Consider the following 23,893-nt stretch of genomic DNA (forward strand, 5'->3'; position numbering starts at 1 on the left):
TTTCGATCATCAAAACTTGTTTTACTGTCGAGTATTATTCCGCACATTAAAACGATTTACGACACGAATAAATGATAGCAAATAAAATCGGGTTCTTGTATAGATTTTTTTCAGGACATTCTGTACTTAGCTATCTTTTGTATTTTCGGAATCGTATGCATGTAATTTATGAAAACGGAATTTTTGTTATGTTTTATTCAAATAATGATAATTCGTTTTATACAGTTTGATAATTACAATAAGTTATAGTAATAATAAATGTACCAAATGTACATTGAACAATCCTAAATTGAGATTTTCTTTGGTAACTAAAAATGTGGGCTAATATCATTGCCTGTCATTATGATACTTTAAAAAAATAGCATTAACTTATAATAGAAAGATTGTACAATATACATTTATCATTTATTATATCTCCATCCATGCTATTCGCGAAAAGAATAATGTCACTTTTAATTAAAATATTTTCGGCAATCCTGATTACGTCAACAGTCTATTTATACATAACAAGTTAATTACTTCATACAAAACCAACAGACCATACAAGCCAAAGAACATGATAATACCAAAAGGAAGCTAACTATAGGTAAGTACCTTTACTGAATCATGTGATTTGTTATGAATGCAGAATTAAAGTGAATTGGTAAACTTTGAAATAAAGTATGCCAAAGCTAGACGCTACACACTATACAGTTAACATAATCCGACGATATGTTGCTGATCCCCACCGGCCTTTTTTTGTTTTTTTTTTTTTTTTTGTTTTTTTTTTTTTTTTTTTTTAACGCTGGGGAATCCATTTACGGATACCCGGTCCGGGGGGGTAACGAACCGGGTTATGTTGGACTCCGGCGCCTCCTGAGAGGAAGAGGGGGACGAGAAGGTCCTCCACCTCCCCGAATTCCTCGCAAGAGACTACGCCTTGAAAAAGGCGCGCGAAGCACTTGCCCCGCAGAACGACTACCGACTAAACCCCATCGAGCTCCACCACACCGGCTATACCAGACATACGGTACCGCAGTGCGCGCCGAAAGTCTGCCTTCGCCGGTACCCGTCCTGATGATAAGACGGGATTTCATCTCCGGGAAAATCCCGAAGGACGTCATTTCGGGAGATACACCGTGGGCGGCGCACAGGAGCCACCTTGCACCGCCCCACCACCGGACCGACAGTCGAGTCCCGGGCGCCCCCGCACCCGCCACCTGATAGTCCCTACAGGGGCTGAGCGGGAGCTTCACGCCCGCGCCGGCCATCCCGCCTTCTGCGCTGAGGTGCTGAAGAGGGATCCCACTCCCTTTCACGCTCCTCAGCCTCACGGGACGCCATTACCAGGTCACAAAACCTGGCCATGGCCTCCCACGAGCCCTGATCCTCTAACATGCGGGCGACGACAGCCCGCAGGGAGAGGTTTCTCCCCAGCACCGCGACGAGATCTCGCCGCGAGTGCTCCCAACGCGGGCACGTTTCGAGCGCGTGCTGCGCGTCATCGTCCGGGTGCCCGCACTGGTGGCAGCCCGGGTGTGGCTCTCTCCTGCAGACCTTCCACAGGTACCTCCCGAAACAGCCATGTCCCGAGAGGACCTGCGCAAGGTGAAAGGAGAGTACGCCGTGACGCCGATCCGACCATGCCTCCAGCACGGGCAACAGGGCCTCGAGGGTGCGCCGGCGGGTGGCCGAAGTTTGGCCAAGTTCTTTCAGCAATCGCTCTCTCCACTTAGCGTATGCTACATGACGCGCAGCACGCTTCCACCGACCGACAGCCGACGGGCCGGGCCACCGCCCCCGACTCAAGGCCTGCGCCTTACGCCGATATACCGCAGCCAAGATTTCGGCCTCGAGGTCCCAGGGTAGGGATCCGGCGAGAGCGCAGGCCACATCTTGAGAGATTGTGCGGTACCCCCTGATGACCCTCACCGCAAGCGCCCGCTGAGCTCTATGCAGCAGAGCCGCGTTTCTCGCGGAGAGTGCGGGCGACCACACGGGAGCACCGTACAGGGCCATACTGCGCACCACCCCAAGGTACAGTCGCCGAGTACCGGCGCTGCATCCTCCGACGTTGGGAAGAAGACGGGTCAGCGCACCTGCCGCCCCCATGAGCCTCGGAACCAGCGCTTTAAAATGGTGGTCGAATCTCCATTTGCTGTCCAGCACGAGGCCCAAATACTTGAGCTTCGGCTGGACAGCAATGGTGACACCCCTGCCTACGAGATTCGCGCCTTGAGGTGGCCCTTTCCGAGCTGAGTGGAAGCACACTGCTTCGGATTTTTGGAGGGCCACCTCGAGGCCGAGTCTCTTTATTCGTCTTACCACAGTTGCCACTGCAGCCACAACCAGGACGGCTGCTGAACGGTAGTCGTCTCCGCGAGCCGTCACCAGCGTGTCGTTAGCTTAGCAAACCACTTCGACGCCAGGCAGGTTAGCCCCGCGGAGGACCCAGTCAAAGCCTATATTCCAAAGGAGTGGACCTAGTACCGACCCTTGTGGAACCCCACGCGACACTGTTTTTCGTCCCCACCCACTCCGCTCGGGGAAGATCACCGCCCGCCCTGAGAGATAATCCTCAATCAAATTACGGAGACCGGTGGGGACGCGGTGAAACCGTAATGACTCCACGATCGTGCTCCAGGGGATCGTGTTGAAAGCGTTGGCAATATCAATCGATACAGCCAACAGTACACCTCCCCCAGAGCACGCCTGGTCGGAAAGATCGCGGACCCGTAAGACCGCGTCCACGGTCGACCGACCTCTCCGGAAGCCATATTGGTTGGACGCGAGATCCGGCCCAATGTTCTCCAGGTGCTGATCCCCACCGGCCCTGCGGCTCTCTCTCACATTTCTGGGCTAATCTTATTTAAGGGTATACCACTATGCTTGCTAAAGACCAGTATAAGCTATTATGGGTAGGGAAATAGGGTATCTTAAGTAGATTTTCAGTTTGCTTGCTTATTTGGCAGAAAGGTTTGATATTATTGCGGGTACCATTTAAATAATTTCACCGATTTAATTTAATGTATAAACGTTATTAGAAGGTGCTCGTCGGAGACTCAGATAACAACGACGGTGCTCTCTGAAATCTATTTCTCTTTCTTAACCAATTGTTTTGTTTCTATATCGCGCTTGACAGCTTTAAAATACATTCAATTTGTTTTTAGACGCTGTTTTTCTTGTGAAGGAGATAAAACTCTTTAGACGCCAGACGACATGTTTGCGAAATTTTCTTATGTTCGCTTCAGTAGTTTAGTGGTGACAGCGTACCAAATTGAATTTCACAATGGCGTTGCTGTCAGAAGGACGAATTTTAACAGGCAGTAATTGACATATTAATATATATATATAACTTAAGTTGATTTTGGATTTATATTTTATTTTGGAACTAAGAAGATGAAAATATCTATCACGTAGTGCTAAAATAATCAGCTAAGTTCTTATTATTTTAGCTCTATGCGATAGAAACGCTTCAGTTTAGATATTTCGGTGTTCGCGTCAACAACAAAAAAATCGTTATTTGTCTTGCCATCACCACATGTCCTCTTTCCGTTGTAACAATTTAAATCGAAGACAAAGTCAAAGCAAAATTTTAATTAACTATGCCTTAAACAGGATCAATGTATCAATGTAAACATAAATATGTTATCTGTATCGAACCACGCGTTTCCTTATTTCTACATGCGGCGGAAACACTTCCGCTACAATACCAAATAATTGCCGTGAGAGGATCGTGTGACGTGTTATATTTTGTCTCTTTCGATCAACGATGATTGCTATGTGAATGATAAAGATAAATGTAGATCATAGGCGATAGGAATGTCAAAATGTATCCATCACTGATCGTTGGATTTTTGTTGTGAACGCACGAAATATTGGATGTGTTAAATTTGAAACCTGGTAAGGTAAATGCCACATTAAATTATATTTTGCACCTTCGAAGATAATATTCATATGTTGGTTATATTTTCGTCATTCCTATGCCACATCTCTGTGAATGGTCTTCCATATTTTATTGACGGACGCATAGAGATGATTAACGATAATTTATTATACCGGTAGGTATTCAAGTCATCGGCGTCGCTTTTGTATTTAACTACTCTAACCGTATCTGATTGATCTATTGACGGTTGAGAGCCCTCATTTTATTGAATAAATAAACACGAGAGAATTTGAATAATTTGTATTGGGTAAGATTTATTGATTAAATGTAGTTTATTATTGGTGGGTTATAACTTCTCGATGGTATTTTTCTTAAAAGTTCTTTGAGTGTAGAATCAATTAAATGAATTTGAAATGTATGAGTGAATAAAATGAGGGCTAGAATATTGCTTATTTTTTATATATTTTCGCGTTTTATATTATACATTACATTAATTTGAGAGCAATGAAATTATTTGTGTTGATTGTTTATATCGGCTTTTCTATTTATTAATTAATTTTGATAATTATTATAATTTATTGAAGTAAGGAGTAATTTATAGAAAACTTCTAGAAGTTTTTCCTAAAATTACTCCTACATTTACAATTAATACATCTAGATGTATTAATATAAAATATTTGTATTTCATCACTAATTTAAAACGAATGTGTTTATTGTTATTAGCAGTAGTATCAAATAATGATTTGAAAATTTTCTTAGAATCTTCTTGAAGACTTAAAGATTTTCTTAAAATATTTAGTGGTTTAGTAATTTTTGATAACCATTTCGCAGTTTTCATTTAAAAGCACTTCGATTATCGTACAGTCCCGGATATAAAATAAAATTATTGTTTACGGTTTAATCAGGGACGTCTTAAACTAGGATGGGGCCCTTGGGCACACAAGAATTTGAGGCCCTTTTGGAAAGTAACATTTTTTTACTGAGTATGATTGATTATAGGTAATCAAATACAGTATGATATAATATGTCATTAATTATAATTATATTAGAATGCTGCTGGTTTTTTGGTTACGATTTCGATAACGGTTTCTTTCGGATTTCTGTTGAGCAAAGTCTTCTATTATAGGCATAGTATATGCCTTGTAAATACCTTCTGATTACCAATTTGTGAAAAAAGTGTAATGTGCCCGACAAAAATGTTTTGAGAATAAACGTGTGAGAGAAATCGTCGGTCTTTCGGGGCGCCCTGAGAATGGGGGCCCTGGGCACGGGCCCCGTGTGCCCTTATGGTAAAGACGGTATTGGGTTTAATTGTAGTCATCAGTAGTCATACGCGTTTTGAAATGTCAATAAAACTGTTAAGGATTACACGCATCCAATACTTATCATTTATTAATTCATGACCACACATTAGTCCTGTCGTTTCTATGGTTTGACTTCCTCTATCATGGCTTTTTAATTTAACTATAATAAAACAGCGTGCGTTGTTAATTAACGCGTTATGGGTTTTTTGATGTGTTTATTGTAATTAAATTACTTAGATAATTGTAATTTATTTCTATTTAAGTTTGCTGCTTATTGTTTACCATCATAGAAGATAACTAAGTTCCTTTTTTGAAAAGTAACAAAAATAAGCATATCACAATTAGTTATAAAAACATAATATATCGTATACATACGAAATTTCCGTTTAGTAAACAGAAAGGTTGTAATTTTTTTATTAATAAAAATATATATTTCTATTAATCCATATATACGCTCATAGTATCGATGCACCTCTGCCAGCGCAGTGCTAATTTTTCAATTCTCTTCTTGAAGAAATCAGGTGTACGGAAGCCAAAAAACTTTTCAAAAACATTTGGTACTGCATTTCGGCTATTGTTTTTTTTTTCTACCAAGATATAGTCCAAGCTTTAAAAAAGTGGAGGTCTGTTGGCGCAAGGCCCGGTGAGTACGGTCGATGAAGCAAAACTTCCAAACCTAGCTCTTGTAGCCTAGAGTCCGTCTGTATGATATGACCTGTTGCTTGATATTATATTGACATTTCTTCTTTTCTTTTTACTTGTTAACTTTTTAATTTCAAAGTATGTTTTCGTTAGGTATCCTTTTTGTTTTTATTATTGTATTCCATCTTCGGGCCGATGAATTGCCATTATTATGTACGCCATTATTGTCACATGCATCAGGCCATAAATTAATTTTATTTTCAATGTTAGGTGTTTGTGATGTGGCAGTACTTTTTTGAAATAAATCAATAAACGTATGAGGTCGAGCGATGTCGTGTTTGAGCAGTGGGGACAAGTGATTCAAGAAGGGGGACAGGAGATTCGCGAGCTCCTCCATAATTGTGTCCAATTCCTCACAGTACACATACAGCTTGGTAAGGATCTGTGTTGAATTATACCGATAATAGACAAGCAAACAGTGACCACGACTTTTTAGGGGTAAGTTTTCGTTTGGGGGATTGCCTAGGTGCTGAACCAACGCCTAACCAACATGATGACCATTTACGAAAATTTATTGCCAGCCATGCATACATTGCGTTTCAAATGGCCAGTATTTTAAAACGGCAACTTCATAGGTAATATAAGTCTATTATTAAAATCATATCGTTCCGACAAAATGAAGGACATTAAAAATTTTTGTTTTTGTTTTCGTGCTGTTATCTCAATTAGTAGTTATTAATGAATTTATAGTTCAACAAATAAGTAATATAAGGTGAAAATAAATTTTAATAAAACGGATTTCTCCAATACCAAATATTCTTGGTATAGAGATCAAAGATATATAAATTATTATACTTCCAAATTATGTCTTTATCTTTAATATCGTGTTTGCTTTTCGAATTTTGTTACATAGTCGCGGTCTCTGAGAATCTTTTTAATTTCCAAAACTGATACGATCTTTTAAGTGGAATTCGTATTATTTATTACGTAATGCTCGGCTACATCTTGTTTGTCTATGACGCACTATTTAAAAAAATATATTATAGAGTCAGAATTCTGGATAGTCTCATTAAATATAATTTTAATGTACACCTATGTAATTCTGTTGTAATTTAAAAGTTTTACCTTTCATGATAAATATATTTTGAATTAAAAGATTCGTGACGTATTCATTAAGCAGGTTCCTTTTTCAATTTTTTTTTTTTAAATTATCACTTCATTTGCGATTCAGACAGCCAAATGTGATGTAAATAATAGATCAATTAATATTTAAGAATGTAAACCATGATCATATGTCCTCGGTGTGACAGCTTAATGTTTCATAATCGATTCATGTTCTTTTATTGAAATGAATTTATAATTCACGAAAAAAAAAACACATTCTGAATTTGGAACCATTTGTCGGGAATAATAAGGGCTTAAGTTTTATTAGAATGTTCGTAACATCTGTAACAAAACGAGTCCTGACTTATGGAACGGGAGTCAGATTATAATACCGGCTGGATGGGACCGCGTTCTAAATTTAAACGTTAGATTAAAGACGATATGTCACGAACGTTACGCATTCGCACATTCGTTTTAATCCTGCACTTGAAATATGTTTCGGGGGACCTCTGGGATGGTGTGCAATTCGATAGTCTCGTAGTCCGCCTTTAGAGGGTATGTTTATAAGTATAGAGATGATACAACACATGATTATATGATTATTATATTTAAGCTTACATTTTTTATTATTATTGCCTTTTTGGGCTGACGAGCATACGGCTCATGTGGCCACCGTCGCCCATGGACTTCAGCCATACCAGGGGCAGAGCGGAGACGTTGCCTACCGTACATATCATTCTCCTGCCCTTCTCCCAGTCACCTGGGGTCGGCGCAACATATTTTCTCCTTCCAAATTTTTTTTTATAGGTTAGATGGGTGGACGAGCTCTCAGCCCACCTGATGTTAGGTGGTTACTGGAGCCCATAGACATCCAAAACGTAAATGCGCCACTCACCATGAGATATAAGTTCTAAGGTCTCAAGTATAGTTACAATGGCTGCCGCACCCTTCAAACCGGAACGCATTACTGCTTCACGGCAGACATAAGCAGGGTGGTGGTACCCACCCGCGCGGACTCACAAGAGGTCCTACCACCAGTAATTACGCAAATTATAATTTTGCGGGTTTCATTTTTATTACACGATGTTATTCCTTCACCGTGGAAGTCAATCGTGAACATTTGTTGAGTACGTATTTCATTAGAAAAATTGGTACCCGCCTGAGATTCGAACACCGGTGCATCGCTCAACACGAACGTCGGACGGACACGAACACGGACGTCTTATCCGTTAGGCCACGACGACTTCGAACTTCGACTCCTCTATCGTATACCACTTCTTCGCTCACTCCCCTCTTAAACATGTCGTCTTTCACGCAATCCATCCATTTCTTCTTAGGTCAACCTCTTCCTCTCTATCCTTCCACATTCATAGTTAACACTCTCTTACCAACCTCATTTTCATTTCATCACATGTCCATACCATCCCAAACGCGCACTTCTCAGCTTCTCTGTTCTCTAACGTTGCCTACCGTACAGTCAACATAAATAAGATTATGTTTTCACTTCTTGAAATAATAAATAAATGCTTAAGTATTTTGTCTGTTTTAGTTTTATTAATTTAATGACAATTCATAATTAGTATTAACATCGAACAAAAAAACAGTTAGCTGATTATAGATTTTTATATCAAAGGCTTTTGTCTTTGTTTTTTTTTTCAATTTAGATTCAGCTATTTTGATCAAGAAAAATCTGTTACAGACAAATTAGTGTGTGGTCATTCTGTTTTATTTTCTTAACGTGTAGCGTTTATTCATCGACTTCTATGTCACACTAAAAATACCGAACACAGTTGTATTAACAACAGTATAGGAAGTTATCAAAACAAAACTGGAAATGTGTTAACTCCCCGAGGGCAGGGTTACGAAAATTAGACCCCAGGGAGCTAACTGCATCCGACCTGCATACATGCAATGAAAAAAGAAGTTCTTATGCAACAAAGAGCCAGTTCTTAACAGGAATATTGAACTTCAGATTTTCCTTGCAGATTTCTAATATTAATCCAGTCTTGACGCTAAATTTTACATCAATGATGGGGCGTGTGGTAAGCTCGCAAATGTAATTACTAGTATTGTAGCTTCTATCGCGTAGCAGTTGTGAGTGCTAATTTGAAGGGTAAAACAATATTTATACAATACAATCGAGATTTCGATCTGGGGTCTAAAAGGAGTCTAAGGTCTAATACGAGGACCAGTAGCTCCTGAATATCAGGTTGATAATCATTGCTCGATTAATAATAAATTGCAAAAAAAAGGCTGTCGTTCAAATATCCCCTTTAATATTTATCTTGAGTATTACTTTCAAGGTCGCAATGGTTACTTCTAGCGGGTTATCATACAGCTACTGCTGGAAAATGTTTAAATTAAATAAAATATTGAATAATATTAACCCATTACAATATAAACGGTAGGCAGCGGCTTGGCTCTGCCCCTGGCATTACTGAGTCCATGGGCGACGGTAACCATTCACCATCAGATGAGTCGTATGCTCGTCTGCCTACAAGGGTAATAAAAAAATCGACTGTCCCTAGGTACAGTATCGAAACTGAAAATTTGCGATTTTTTTTTATGACACTAAGATATTTCTTTTTATGTATATTTTCACACAAAAAAGAGAAAAAGCTATAAAATACATATTAAACCATGTTTTCAATGAGTATAATATCGATACTTAACAAATCAATCAGCGTAAAAAATCGAATGTTTAATTTCGGTACTATACGCGGATACAAGAAGCGTGCGTGCAGGACGAAACTACCGCTTTCGTTGCTATACGCGGTGCGCCGCGCGCCCGCGCGTTCCGACGCAATTTTGAAGTAATGTGGCTCTAACGGAAAACTGATAAGTATATTAACAAATTTATTAATTCCGAGTGCATGATGTTTATTTTCTCCTTGTTTTTTAATCTGATTTCCTTAACAATATTCTGTGATTAATTAAGTTTACCTCAAAAACAATGTATTTTAAAGTAAATGTCATTCACCCGAAGTATACTATCGAAAGTCCCAAATTCGATTTTGTACGTCGATTAACATTTTTTTTGGAGTATCGAAAGTGACAGTTTCGATATTATTCGCTGATGTTTAATTTCCTTGTGTAATCGAATCTGGTACATTCATTATTATACGTGGGTACATTAGTCAACAAGCCTATCGAAAATACCACTTTCGATGATTTCATTGGGAATTATATATTTTTTATTTTTATATTCGATATATCTACCATAGAATATTACTTTTCTTAAAATCAATTTGTATGTTTTATTAATTTATGTTATAACATATCAACAGAACTATATTTTTTACAAATCAATTTCTGTTTTATTAACTTATTTGATACATGGACACTATTATAGTTTCTCCTAATGTGGCCATACCTAGTGCCGCGTCACTTATAACTGAATCGAACTGAACTGAATGTGAGTCTCCACTTATAACCTTGTTGGAAGGTGACTCGTCATCTACAGTTAAAAAAAGAAAATCTACTTTTAAAGTTAACCCAAGCAAAAAAAGAAAAGGAGGAAAGGAAAAGGTGCAAAGACAACTGGATAGATGTTAAAATAAAACTTGTTGTGAATACTGGTCAACAATATATTTACAGGAATGAAAAGGTACATAACAAAAAAGGAATGGGACCGATTTGTAAAGCAACTTGTAAATTAAACTGCTGCGAACATTTTAATGAAACAACTCGTCAGAAAATTTATACAAGTTTTTAGCAATTGGCTGATCATGCTAAAAAATTGAATTTAATTAACAAATTTACCAAAAAGTTAAACAAGCACCGTTTTACCACTGAAAGTACATCTAGAAGACAGTTTACCACTCAGTATTCCTTACCAGATCCAGTCGAAAATCAAAACTATCCCTGCGAATATAGACGTGTTAGTCTTAAAACTTTTTTGAACACCTTGTCGATTACGGATCAATTCGTCCGTACTGCTCATCAAAAACTAAATCAGGAAAGTATCACTTTAACAGATAACAGATGAAAGCAACCATATAGTTAAGATAGATTCTAATATTATTCAAAGTGTATCTGATCATGTAGCCACTTTGCAACCAGTTGAATCCCATTACACGCGAAAAAATAGTGGCAAGCTTTATTTAGATAACAACTTATCAATGAGAAAAATGTTTTCTTTATATAATGGGTGGGACAATCTTCATCTCTATAATAACAAAGCGCAAACTTTACGCCAGTATACAGACATAATTAATGAAAATATGAATAGGATATATGTGACCAATGCCACAGTTTTTCTAACGAAAACTCTCCATCTGAAGAGCAAATTAGCGCCTATAACAAACAAAATTATTGAGACTAAAACTGTTGCTAGAGACTTTAAAAATAATGATAAAATTATTGCTCAAAAGTGGTCTGAAACAGTTGTGCCACATTAGATTTCCAGAAATTTTTTAATCGTCCTCATGGTGACGTGGGATTGATTATTTTATTATAAACGGAAGCTCTGTGTGTACACTTTTATTTGATTTGATACTGGAAAGAAGGAAGAGGCGTGTTATATGTAGACAGAGTGCACAGGCAAAAGGGGAGCAAATGAAGTAAGCAGTTGCTTACTTCATTTTGCTAACAGAAAAGTAAAGTAAGGTGCCAAGGAATTTCTCTTTTGGTCCGATAATTGCGCGGGCCAAATCCCGTAACCGAATAATATACTCTTTATATATGTATCTGGCAAAATAATATAAAATCGATATTACTCATCGCTTTTTAGAGCAAGGGCACACGCAGAACGAAGGAAATCTAAATGAACTGATATACATACACTCCAGATCAATGGTTTGCGTTAGTGCGTTTGTGTAAAACTAATAAAACCCCATATAATGTAGTGGAAATGACTCAAGATGACCTTTTTAATTTTAAAGCTATATTGGATGATCGCAAGTGGAAAAAAGATATTAGAAACGAAAATATGAAGTGGAATTTATTTTTATTAAAGAAATTAGTGTGCGTAAAGATGATCCAAATTGTTTATATTTTAAATACAACCTTAAAGATAATCCTTCATGCTTAAACACCAAAATAGAAATAAGAAGTCATGGAAGAAGGCAAGTAATTAATATCGAATTAAATAAATTGTATAGTTAAACATTACCATTACCTGAAGCTAAATACATATAAGGATTTAATTCATTTAAGTTACACTGGAGTCATACCCAAAGAATATTATAGTTATTATAAGAATTTGAAATATAGCAGGAACACATTTGTAGAAGACTGACGATTCAGACTAAATACAATATTACAGTTATCCTACAGTCTGTACTTACCTGAATCTGTTATGTTAACTGCTTTAGTTTAATTTTTAAGACGTCCCTTTTTAAAACTTCCCTTTATTCAGTATTTAATTTTTTTATGATTATTTATAGAAGAAATTATAAGAAATGTTTATTTTAATAAGAATACTAAATCATTATTAGTATTACTCTAAGAAATGCGAATGTTATTGGATTTTAAGTTAATTTAAAGCTTTTATTTTGTTTAGTTTTTACTTTGTAGAATTAAGTATGTTCATATTTTATTCAAAGAAGTTTTTATTTCTATATTTTATTTTTAACTAACTGAAGAATAAAAGTGTTTCATTTTATATCATTATATTAAACGTAAATCTGTGATTGCAATATTAGTTATGAATTTTATTGATTTCATTTTATAAATTAAAATGAAATCAATTAAAACCTTAGTAAACTAAACTTGCCTTTGTTTTAATTAAAACCGTTTTACAGGCCAAGTATCGAAACGTATAAAATACTTTGACGTATTGTATCGAAAGTGACACTTCCGATAATTTCTTAATTTAAATGTACAACGTAAAATATCGAAAGAGTCACATTCGATAATTTTGATAAAACAGTTCCCAAGTAAATAATCGAAACGGGCAGTTTCGATTGTTCACGCTAATTGATTAACGTGGTAAAGTATCGAAACTAACATTTCTCAAAAACTATAAAAAAGTTGGGATAAAATGACATATACATTTAACTGCCAGTAAAAGTTTACCATATATCTGAAATTATTTGCAGATAGGCCAATAAATGACAATTTGGTACACAAAATTAACTTCAAAGTGCTCTCCTGTAAAGTACCGTTTTTCAATTTCGATATTATACGTAGGGACAGTCGAAATATAAAAACCTATTTTTAGTACATTAATTAATTAATCCTAGTACACGCTTGCACGCTTAAAAGGAGACTCTAATCAATGTATTGTTTTGACTCGCTTTTGAAAATAAAGAATTTTTGTAATAGTTTTTGTATTTTTTTTGCTTCGCTAGGTGTGAGTGACACCGTCCCTTAAAAAACGCATTCGCAATGAAGTTATCAAGATATTGGGGGGCCGTTCTCCCTGTTGACACGAAAAAAAGAATATTAACCGATCCAGCACCGTCCTAAAGGGATCCATCGACAAAGAGTGAATAATGCAGAAGTGTCGTGTTCAGTTAAAATTTTAACCCCCCTCTTTTGAAAGCGCAATTGTTGGGTGTGACGCGACAAAAGCTGTCTGTTGCAGTTAGTGGTTCGTCCTTTGTTGGATTATGTGAGATGAATGACCGTGGATGAAATGTTACTAGGAGAATTTTTTTTTTTTTTCTAGTGTACTTAAAGGTAAATTTTGTTCGAATGTACAAATACAAAAAAAAAAAAAAGGTTTTTTGATTATTCGAACACTGATTGTGAATCATAATTATTGTGTCAAGAATAAGCTAAGAACTACAATATTTTGGTATTTTCTGCATTATAATTTTTAAGCTTTTTGTTATGTCTATAATATATTATGTATACAGTGTGTGTTTTATAATTTATATAATATTTGTTTCAAAGAAGCCATGCGACGACATTTTCGACACCACCCTTGGTTGTATAAAGTTGAATAATTGAAATAAATATTTAGTTGCTTAAATGGGCATTCGACCTCACAGCCCACCTGGTGTTAAGTGGTTACTGGAGCCCATAGACATTTACAACGTAAATGTGCCACCCTTCTTGAGATATAAGTTCTAAGGTCTCAGTATAGTCACAAAGGCTGCCTCACGCTTCAAACTGAAACGCATTACTGCTTCACGGCAGAAATAGGCGGGGTGGTGGAACTTACCTGTGTGGACTCACAAGAGGTTCTACCACCACTAAAAAGTTGTGTTAGTACGTACCGGGACCCGTAGTGATCAAAATTATCTATCCCACCTTTCAAAACGTACCTACTCGTATGGGCTTACAATCTGCCTACCATCATTAATTACGCAAATTTATAAATTTAAAAGGTTTTATTACATGATTGCACGATTTTATTATTGATTTGTGAATATGTATTAGTTTTTATTATTTTTTTTCCTACCTAAGCTTCCGTCACCGAGCGAGCAGTTGAGCTTACGGGGCTCTAACCTGACGACGTTGCTAACACTAACGCTAGCAAGAGCAGTGCTTCGCAGAATCTACCACCGGATTGGAAACGCGACCCACTGAGAAGATCCGGCGAGAAACTTAGTGGGCTTGTATTAGCTAATGATTTGTGTTTGTATTAGTAAGTATATTTACTTAAATCAATTGTCTTCTGTCTGCGGAATTTGAACACCGGTACACACACTTTTACTAGTTACGGTTACGCTGGAATAGCCTCTCTAGGCTACCAGCTTAGGTAGGAAAAAAAAGCCATTTTTAAGAGCTATTTCCCCGTTATATTCTTGACATACATTGCAATTAGTAATGCTTCAATTTCAATATGCCCTTCCGGCAGACTAGTTAGACAAAAGAAAAGTTTTCCACAACGAATCCTTAGGAATTGAAGGCGACCGACTAGAACATTTACACTTGGTTTTAATCAATGAAGTTCTGAAGCGATAGGAGCCCGTCACAAAGGAAATTATTGAGTCGGGAAATGGCTGAGACTGAATCTAGATTTGGTTTAAGTCATGAACTGTTTAAAGATATGGAGGTTCGAAAAGAATATATATTAATTTGAGTAAAATAGTTGAGTAAAAAAATTAACAGTTCATCGAATAGGATTTAATCGTAGATCTGAGGTCGTCGTGGACTAAAGGATAAGACGTCTGGTGCATTCGTGTTGAGCAATACACGGGATGTTCGAATCCCAGGCGGGTACAAATTTTTCTAATGAAATACGTACTCAACAAACTGTTCACGATTGACATCCACGGTGAAGGAATAACATTGTGTAATAAAAATCAAACCCGCAAATTTTAATATGCGTAATTACTGGTGGTAGGACCTCTTGTGAGTCCGCACGGGTGGGTACCACCGCCCTGCTTATTTCTGCCGTGAAGCAGTAATGCGTTTCGGTTTGAAAGGGTGGGCAGTAGTTGTAACAATACTGAGATCTTAAAACTTTATCTCAAGGTGGGTGGCTCATTTACGTTGTAGATGTCTATGGGCTCCAGTAACCACTTAACACCGGTGGGCTGTGAGCTCGTCCACCTATTTAAGGGATAAAAAAAAGTTTAACTATAAACTCCAAAATGAACTATTCACTTCTTAATTCTCCACCGCCCTGCTTATTTCTGCCGTGAAGCAGTAATGCGTTTCGGTTTGAAGGGTGGGGCAGCCGCTGTAACTATACTTAGACTTTAGAACTCATATCTCAATGTGGGTGACGCATTTACGTTGTAGATGTCTATGGGCTCCAGTAACCACTTAACACCAGGTGGGCTGTGAGCTCGTCCACTCATCTAAGCAATAAATAAAAAAAACTCGAGTAAAATAGTTGAGAAAAAAAATGAACAGTTAATCGAATAGGATTTTATCGTAGATCTTGTGAGACCAGCTCACATATCTCGAAATAAATAGGTACGTAACGACAATCAAATTTTGATATGTAAGCTAGTAATAGTATAGAAATATAAATGCTCAATTGTATTGTGATGATGAAGGCATCGCTGTATGTCATAATGGACATTAACTCGCCATGTTTCACGCTGCAAGTAGCATAGTAGCACATGTAGCGTTTAATTATAAGCTCAAAAATGAACCATTCACTTCTTAATTCTACTTTTGTAATAACTATAATAACTAAATAAATTTTATCTATCATCAACCGAATGATCATGGTTCTATACTCTTCGCATATACGAGTGTTACTGTGTTACTTATAATATTTGCTATGTGTATGTGCTATAATTCTCATGTTGTATTTGTTATTTTAGTTATGTGTTATTTGTTCTACACACAATTATCACTTTTTATTATTATTCTCATTATCCTCTCGCAGGTCTGCTGGAAGATTTTTTTTTTTTTTTTTTTATTGCCCTTGTAGGCAGACGAGCATACGGCCCACCTGATGGTGAGTGGTTACCGTCGCCCATGGACTTCAGCAATGCCAGGGGCAGAGCCAAGCCGCTGCCTACCGTTAAAGAGAGGTTTTCTTTGAGAAGAGATTTCTCAAAGAAATAAGCAGTGCCTTTGTACATAATTTTCCTATTACTCTGTACTGTGTCTTGTTTTCTGTGTGTACATAAATAAATAAATAAAATAAAAATAACTTTTTATGTATTTAATTATAGAATACGCTTGGTGATGAGTGGTAGCCAACGCTCACGCTCACACTCATGAATGTTAAAATCACAGGCCGTGGTCTTTTACTGAAAATTTAATTCGAACCAGATTTGAAGAAGGACCAAAACAGAGAACAGTAAATGTTGTGGTGGTGAATTCATTCTAGATTCCACATAGTATCTGTATAAATAAAACACAGGCTTGTATATTGAATATTTGCGTTTATTTTTATTTTATTAATTTAAATTACAATTTGCCATGCACGGGGCTAAAAGGCTGGAACGGAAGAGAGGGTTGCTAAGCGCCAAACTTAAAATTAGCAACTTTGAATTTAGGTGTTACCATTACAATATTATAATATAATTCTAATGATCATATTTTAATTGAGCAGTATCATTCTAGATGGTATCAAAATCTCTAGAGGTTCACTGAAGAAGAACACATTTATACAATAACTTTTCCAAGCCTGTCGTATGTATATATTGTTCCAAACTGCGACGAAATACTGCATGAAATGTTTCAGTGAATAGCAAGTAACTTGGACGGCAAATTCTGCAGCTGCATTCGGATTGTCAGACTCGTTATTGAATTGTGGCGGCTGCGATAGTATACGTTTGTATTGACGGCTTTCAATGCGGAAAAATTGCTTCTCCGCACAATGAGACTTACTAGTTTAGGCGGAGCGTACTGATGTTTTTCAATACAGAATGGATACTTAGATCCATATACTGGCATTGTTTGGTCAAGTATAACGTAGATAATTTGTAAAGTATTTTTATTTATTTCTTTTTATTATCAATTTTTTTTTGTCTCTTCAGAAAAAATAACATTTTCCACTGAGTTCCAGTTTTCATATCTTCTTACAAATTCAAGTCGAGCTTACCTATCACACCGTTTCGATATGGGCATCTTGCTATCCTTCCGTGCAACCCTCCATCTAACAAACGCCTTCGAATAGGGCGAGATAGAGGCGAGATTGCTGAAGTGTTGTTTTCACTATAATATTGTTTTCTGAGCTCATTAGACCTTTCAACGCGTTGACTCCGGGACTATTTTTGAAGGATTTTCAACCAGTGAGGTATTTTCGAGACAAGATTGGCATTGTTTATAGTGCGCATGAAACCTAATAGGCCTCGCACAAATCCGTTTTCGAACATATCCATAGAAATGTGAACATTCGTTTCCCGCACTGAGTGAAAGAACGCGGTTTTGACTGCCGCACCAGATGATAGTCGTGTATGGGGCTTTTTAAGCCGCATAACCCATACAGCGTGTTAGAGATATAGTAAGAAAAGATTTCTCTTTGTATTTTTTCGGAAAAGTTCGTATTTATTGTGCTCTCTCAAATAGCTTCAGTACAATGATATTATTCATTTTGACATTTGACACTAAACAAAGTAAAGTTCCATAATAATAATATTGGATATGAAAATGTCACTCATTTAATACGATCATTCATTGACAGTTCGGTTGTCATCGTATTCCGATAAAGATCCGAGTTTTCCCGAAGGAAAATAATTTCACACTACATCTTTATAAGGATTTTGTTTTTCCGAATTAACGAAATTTCGATCATCCAGACAAGATCATTTTCTTTGTTCAGGTAGGTATACGCGGAACATCTATACGTATAAAAATGAATTGCTGTTCGTTAGTCTCGTTAAAACTCGAGAACGGCTGGACCGATTTGGCTAATTTTGGTCTTGAATTATTTGTGTGCGTCCAGAGAAGGTTTAAATAAATATGAAAATACTCGGAATTAAATAAAAATCACAATTTTGTTTTTCCTTTGATGTGTCCCCCGTCGAACGGATTCCTTTTGTTTGTTTTAAGTTTATTTTATATAAAAGTTTATGTCTTTTATTTATCGATTGAGGCACTACGAAGTCTGCCGGGTCAGCTAGTTTGAAATAATTTTATACGTGGCAAAATGCTTCACAGCGTCGTGAACTACCGTTTTTGAGTAATGCAGATGTTCGGCTATCTTTTTGTACGACCAATTCTTCTCGCGAAGTTTTATTATTACTTTTCTTATACACCCATTTATCACGACATTCATTTTTCCCTATGAGTTTTCATATGACGCAAATGCCATCAAGACTTTCATAGCACTAAATGGCGCCAAAATTAAACGAATAGTGACATTCAACCACAGACCCACAGAGTGATCTCTGTTCAAATTCAAATTGGTTGAATTAAAAAAATAAACCATTCAGAGTTTTTAATTATGTGACAAGGCAGTAAGTAGTAAGTACTAGGTAAAGATCTAATATTTACATTATACCTATTTGTTTTTAGACAATCATGTATATCAATGAAAGTACCGCAAGTATGGAAAAGTTTTGAGATACCGAGAGAGATATAAAAATATATATACAATAAGTTATACTTATTAGTATGCTTCTGGGTCCGGACTTGATCTTTGCCTTCTTGGCTGGGGTGATGATTTCGCTGGTAATAGTGATGATGTGTTGAATCATGCACGAATAGTTTGCTAGATGATATAATGACAATGATGATGTGAACGCAAATATTATAGAGAGGCTTTCCTTCCCTTATGACGAGGTGGTTGAGAGAGTTTCCGTCTCCACATCGCCACCGCGGAACTCCCTGGTCTTCCTAGTTCCCGATCTTCGGTCCCTCGCAGCCGACGCTCCCATCACCCCAGTTAGTGTGAAAATAATGTTTCCTTGAAATAAACGTTCAGACGAGTATGACCACCGGTGTATATATAGGTAACAGTACTATTGATTTATAGTCACCCGTATGCAAGATCTTAGTTTTTTCGGTGAATCGAAATGGAATGCAAACTAGTACATAGGCTGCACTAAAAGTATCGGGAATGGAATATTTCCACTGTTCCTGTCATATTAAAATCTTTTTAATTGAAAACTCCTTGGTTTTAAAAATCGAATACCATTTATTTATTTTAAAAAAGATTCTCGGTCTTGTCACGAGGTTTTGTCAAACTTGTTTAGTCGCTGAGAAAATGGAATTGACTCAAGAAAATTCAAGAGCGATGATTTATTATGACTTTCGAAGTGGTTTAACACAAAAATAGTGTGTTGACCGGATGATTTCTGCATTTGGTGATGAAGCCCCATCCAAAACCACAATTTATCGCTGGTTTGTTGAGTTTCAACGTGGACGTGTCAAGCTCAGTGATGATCCCCGTCAAGGTCGTCCAAAAACTGCAGTCACCCAAGAAAACGTTGATGCTGTGCGTAAGCTGATTGAGGAAGATCGACATGTGACATACCGCGAAATTCAGGCAACTTTAGATACAAATTCAAATACAAATAATCTTGCATGAACAATTAGGTGTAAAAAAGTTGTTTTTCCGATGGATACCGCATTCGCTCTGTGAAGAGCAAAAAGCGGCTCGCGTTACTTGGTGCGTCAGAACTCTCGAAAGATTCCACGCAGGATGCTCAAATGCTGTATACAACATTGTATCAGGTGACGAATCCTGGATATACGCGTACGAACCCGAAACAAAAAACCAGTCAAGAGTCTGGGTGTTCGAAAATGAGTTAAAGTCAACAAAAATTGTTCGTTCACGGAGTGTTGCAAAAAAAATGGTGGCCACGTTTATCTCCAAAATCGGCCATGTTACGACTATTCCTCCTGAGGGACAAAGAACGGTTAATGCAGAATGGTATGCTAGCATTTATTTGCCACAGGTCGTTTCTGAACTCCGTAAAGAGAACTGCAACCGCCGCATCATCCTCCATCACGACAATGCGAGTTCTCACACCGCGCACAGAACAAGAGAGTTTTTAGAGCAAGAAAACATAGAATTATTAGACCATCCGCCGTACAGCCCCGACCTAAGCCCTAATGATTTCTATACTTTCCCTAAAATAAAGAATAAATTGCGTGGACAGAGATTTTCATCACCTGAAGAAGCTGTGGACGCCTACAAAACGGTCATTTTGGAGACCCCAACTTCCGAATGGAATAGTTGCTTCAATGATTGGTTCCATCGTATGGAAAAACGTGTCAAATTTCGCGGAGAATACTTCAAAAAGCAATGAATACATTTTTAAATAGTAACGTTGTGTCACTTCGTTAATTCCCGAAATTTTCAGTGCCGCCCTCGTATTATGGGTCTAATTAACTTTATATGTTCAATCCGTCGAGTATTGTTTATGATTTACTTATTTTAGTTTTCGTATTGATGAATTTTGATGTCTTTCCCATCTCACCGCACATTCATTCAACCTTTAAACTAAAATTATAGCTGATTTGAATAATTGCCGACATAAGTACAAATTAAAGCAAAAAATAGTAAAAATATTCATTGTTTTATTCAGCAGAACAGTATCATTTCGACTTGATATATTTATACCATAAATTTACTCTGACAGTCGAGAAATTTCTATAATATAAAACTTAGCGACTTACACGTGTTTACGAGGGAAAATATTGCGGTCACGTTTATTAATGGAAGCGCGACGTAATCTAAGTTCGAGTAACAAGTTGCGGGTATCATTTCCCTTGACGATATCCATTTTTATCAACTTTTTTTTTTGCTCGGGAGTTTTAATAACTTCGTTTGACTATGGTAAGTCTGTGAAATGTTTAAATTTGCGAAATTACTGATGCTAGAGCGTATTGTAAGTCTGTTTCTGTTTCAGTTTCTGTATTCAATTCTTGAATGTTTCATTCCGTTTTGTAGGGTTAGCCACTCGTTAAGAACCTTAATCATGTTGATAGCGTTTTATATTTCTTCCTCTAGTTTGTGTGTTATAAAAATGGGATATGGGACAGGTAAAAATTTCTATCTTCATATGAACACATGTTAGACTAGGTTCGTCTCGTGTATGCGTGCCATAACTACACAAGCAAGTACCTACAGTCTACTACCTTGACATTTAGACGCCTATGAACATTTTGGGTGACCAACCAAATAGCGCAATCAATATAGCACGGGTAGAACAGTAATACCAACTTAACGAAACACACATTTTAAAAAAAGAGGTCAGAATCGTGATTCACGATTCAAACAGGATCAAGAGATTCGAATGTCACCAGCCATTGTCTGATTTTTTCAACGCTACGAATGTTCGTAATAATCCCCTCGTTCGTAACGACCGCCTGTCCAATAGACATCGCAGAATTACAGATGCATGCTCACGTATACCGAATGAAACTAACGAGGATTTTATAAATGGAGCTAAAATGTTGCTTTTAAATTTCAAGAACTTTTTCCTTCTCATAAATTTTATACAATATTAGCTGACCCGGCAGACTTTGTAGTGCCTCAATCGATAAATAAAATACCTAAAATTTTGTATAAAATAAACTTAAAACAAACAAAAGGAATTCGTCCGACGGGGGACACATCAAAAGAAAAACAAAATTGTTATTTTTATTTAATTCCGAGCATTTTCATATTTATCTACCTTTTAAACCTTCTCTGGACTTTCACAAATAATTCAAGACCAAAATTAGCCAAATCGGTCCAGACGTTCTCGAGTCTTAGCGAGATTAACTAACAGCAATTCATTTTTAAATATATAGATTATTACACAGAATAATGTTGCGCAATACGTATGTACATTTATAAGAGAGGACGTCCTAAAAGAACTTGAATGGACTGTGTATAATGGGGTATGCGAGAGAAGAGTGTGAGTGCAGATGTTTTCTTTACCTATTCGCTGGTGGTCTAAGAGGCTATTCCAGCTACGCCCGGACGAGTAGATGAGCTCACGGGCTCAACCTGAGAGACTTGGGTAAGACTAGCCCTAGCAAGAGCAGTGCTTCGCAGAATCTATCACCGGATCGGAAACGCGACTCACTGGGAAGATCCGGCGAGAAACTCAGTGGGCTGTGTCTATGGGTTAGTTCACTCATCGAATTCTTCGTCGTAATCAACGAGTTCGACGAGGACGGTGACCGATTAAGTGCAGAGTATATATATTGACGGGGGATGCTATGCCGACCCTATATAGTGGAATTAGGGTAATAAGGCCAGAAGTATAAGAAGAGGAAGAAGTACATACATTTAAAAATCTTGCTATTTGGGATGGCACGGTTTCTTTAGTGATACAAAACAGATGTGTCGCTATTAATACTCTAATGAAAATGTTGTTGTAACATTTGCAATAGACAATTTTCTGACAACGTAAATATTTTACTTTTTATGGGTAATAATTCGAAAGTACGATATTACCAATATTTTGATGTGAATTTAAGTGTGTTGTAAATCTCGTCTCGGAAGTATTTTGTTTTCATAATCATCTCTTTCTTCTCCGGTAGTACATTCCGAATGTTAGTTTTTACGACACCATAAATGTATCGTTGGTATATTAATAATGTGATTACGTTGCGAGGCGTGATAGAAAATCTACTAAATGTCTTCGTAATAAAAAAAATTAAACGAACAAAAGTTATAATATTTAAAATTTTAAATAATTTAAAATTAAAAGCAGCATTTTAGCTGCCCTCAACATTCGGAGTGCATGGTCGTGAAGGGGGCAGTGAGTACGGGGGCGGATTAACGCCCCTGACCCATTGACTGAGTCTACGTCTCAATCAGCCCTCATTATAGTACTGTATCGGTGAAAATATCAGAAAATGTAAGTATTAATTTTTCTTTTTTTATTTAAATGCTTGTACAGCGTGCTAAATCACCCAAGTTCTTGAGACTAAAACATATTATGCATGTGTGATATTTTTATTATAACTAGAGGTCCCGCAGTAGCCGAAATTCGACTATAATTAATTGGAATTGAAAGTTTGTACACTATTATGATTGTATTTTATACTTCTATAATCACAAATTTCGCCAAGGCTACACCAAAATAAATATTAACAAAGACAAACAATATTTAATCTCAATTTGACAACAGACGTCAAGAACAAAAGTTTGACAATAAATAGTATGCATGCGTGTGTGCGTCAAATACATGGTATGTAGTGTGTGTAATGTTTTCTTTATTGATTTAATGTATCTTTTATGCATTATATTAAAAAAAATATTAGCATTGTGCACTTCTTCTCTATATTCTCTATAAGTGTGGAAAATTTCATACTCCTCCGTCCGCGCAATTTTCGTAAAAAGGGATATAAAGTTTTTGCTTCACGTATTAATATATAGATTATTACATTATACATTAAATATTTTAAAAGTTCCTAATTATTACATCATACTAAAGCCTTCTTGTTAACTAATTAAAACCAATACAATTGCATTTTCGCTTCGTACTTTGCTAAATTGTACCACAATCATTTTAGTACACCAATTAGAGTAATGTAAACTGAGCCGACCATTCCTAATCCAATATTGGACAAAACCACCAATATTTTCCATTCACAATAACAATAGAACAGAATAACCATAACAAAGGCTCGGACACAACGGAATTAGTAGCACGTGATGTCGCATGCGTGATTGGTTTCTGAACATTCGGTAATAAATAAATGTTCCCCTTTATTGCATTATTGTCGT

This window comes from Bombyx mori, chromosome 5 (assembly GCF_030269925.1).
Source record: "Bombyx mori chromosome 5, ASM3026992v2".
NCBI lineage: Eukaryota > Metazoa > Arthropoda > Insecta > Lepidoptera > Bombycidae > Bombyx > Bombyx mori.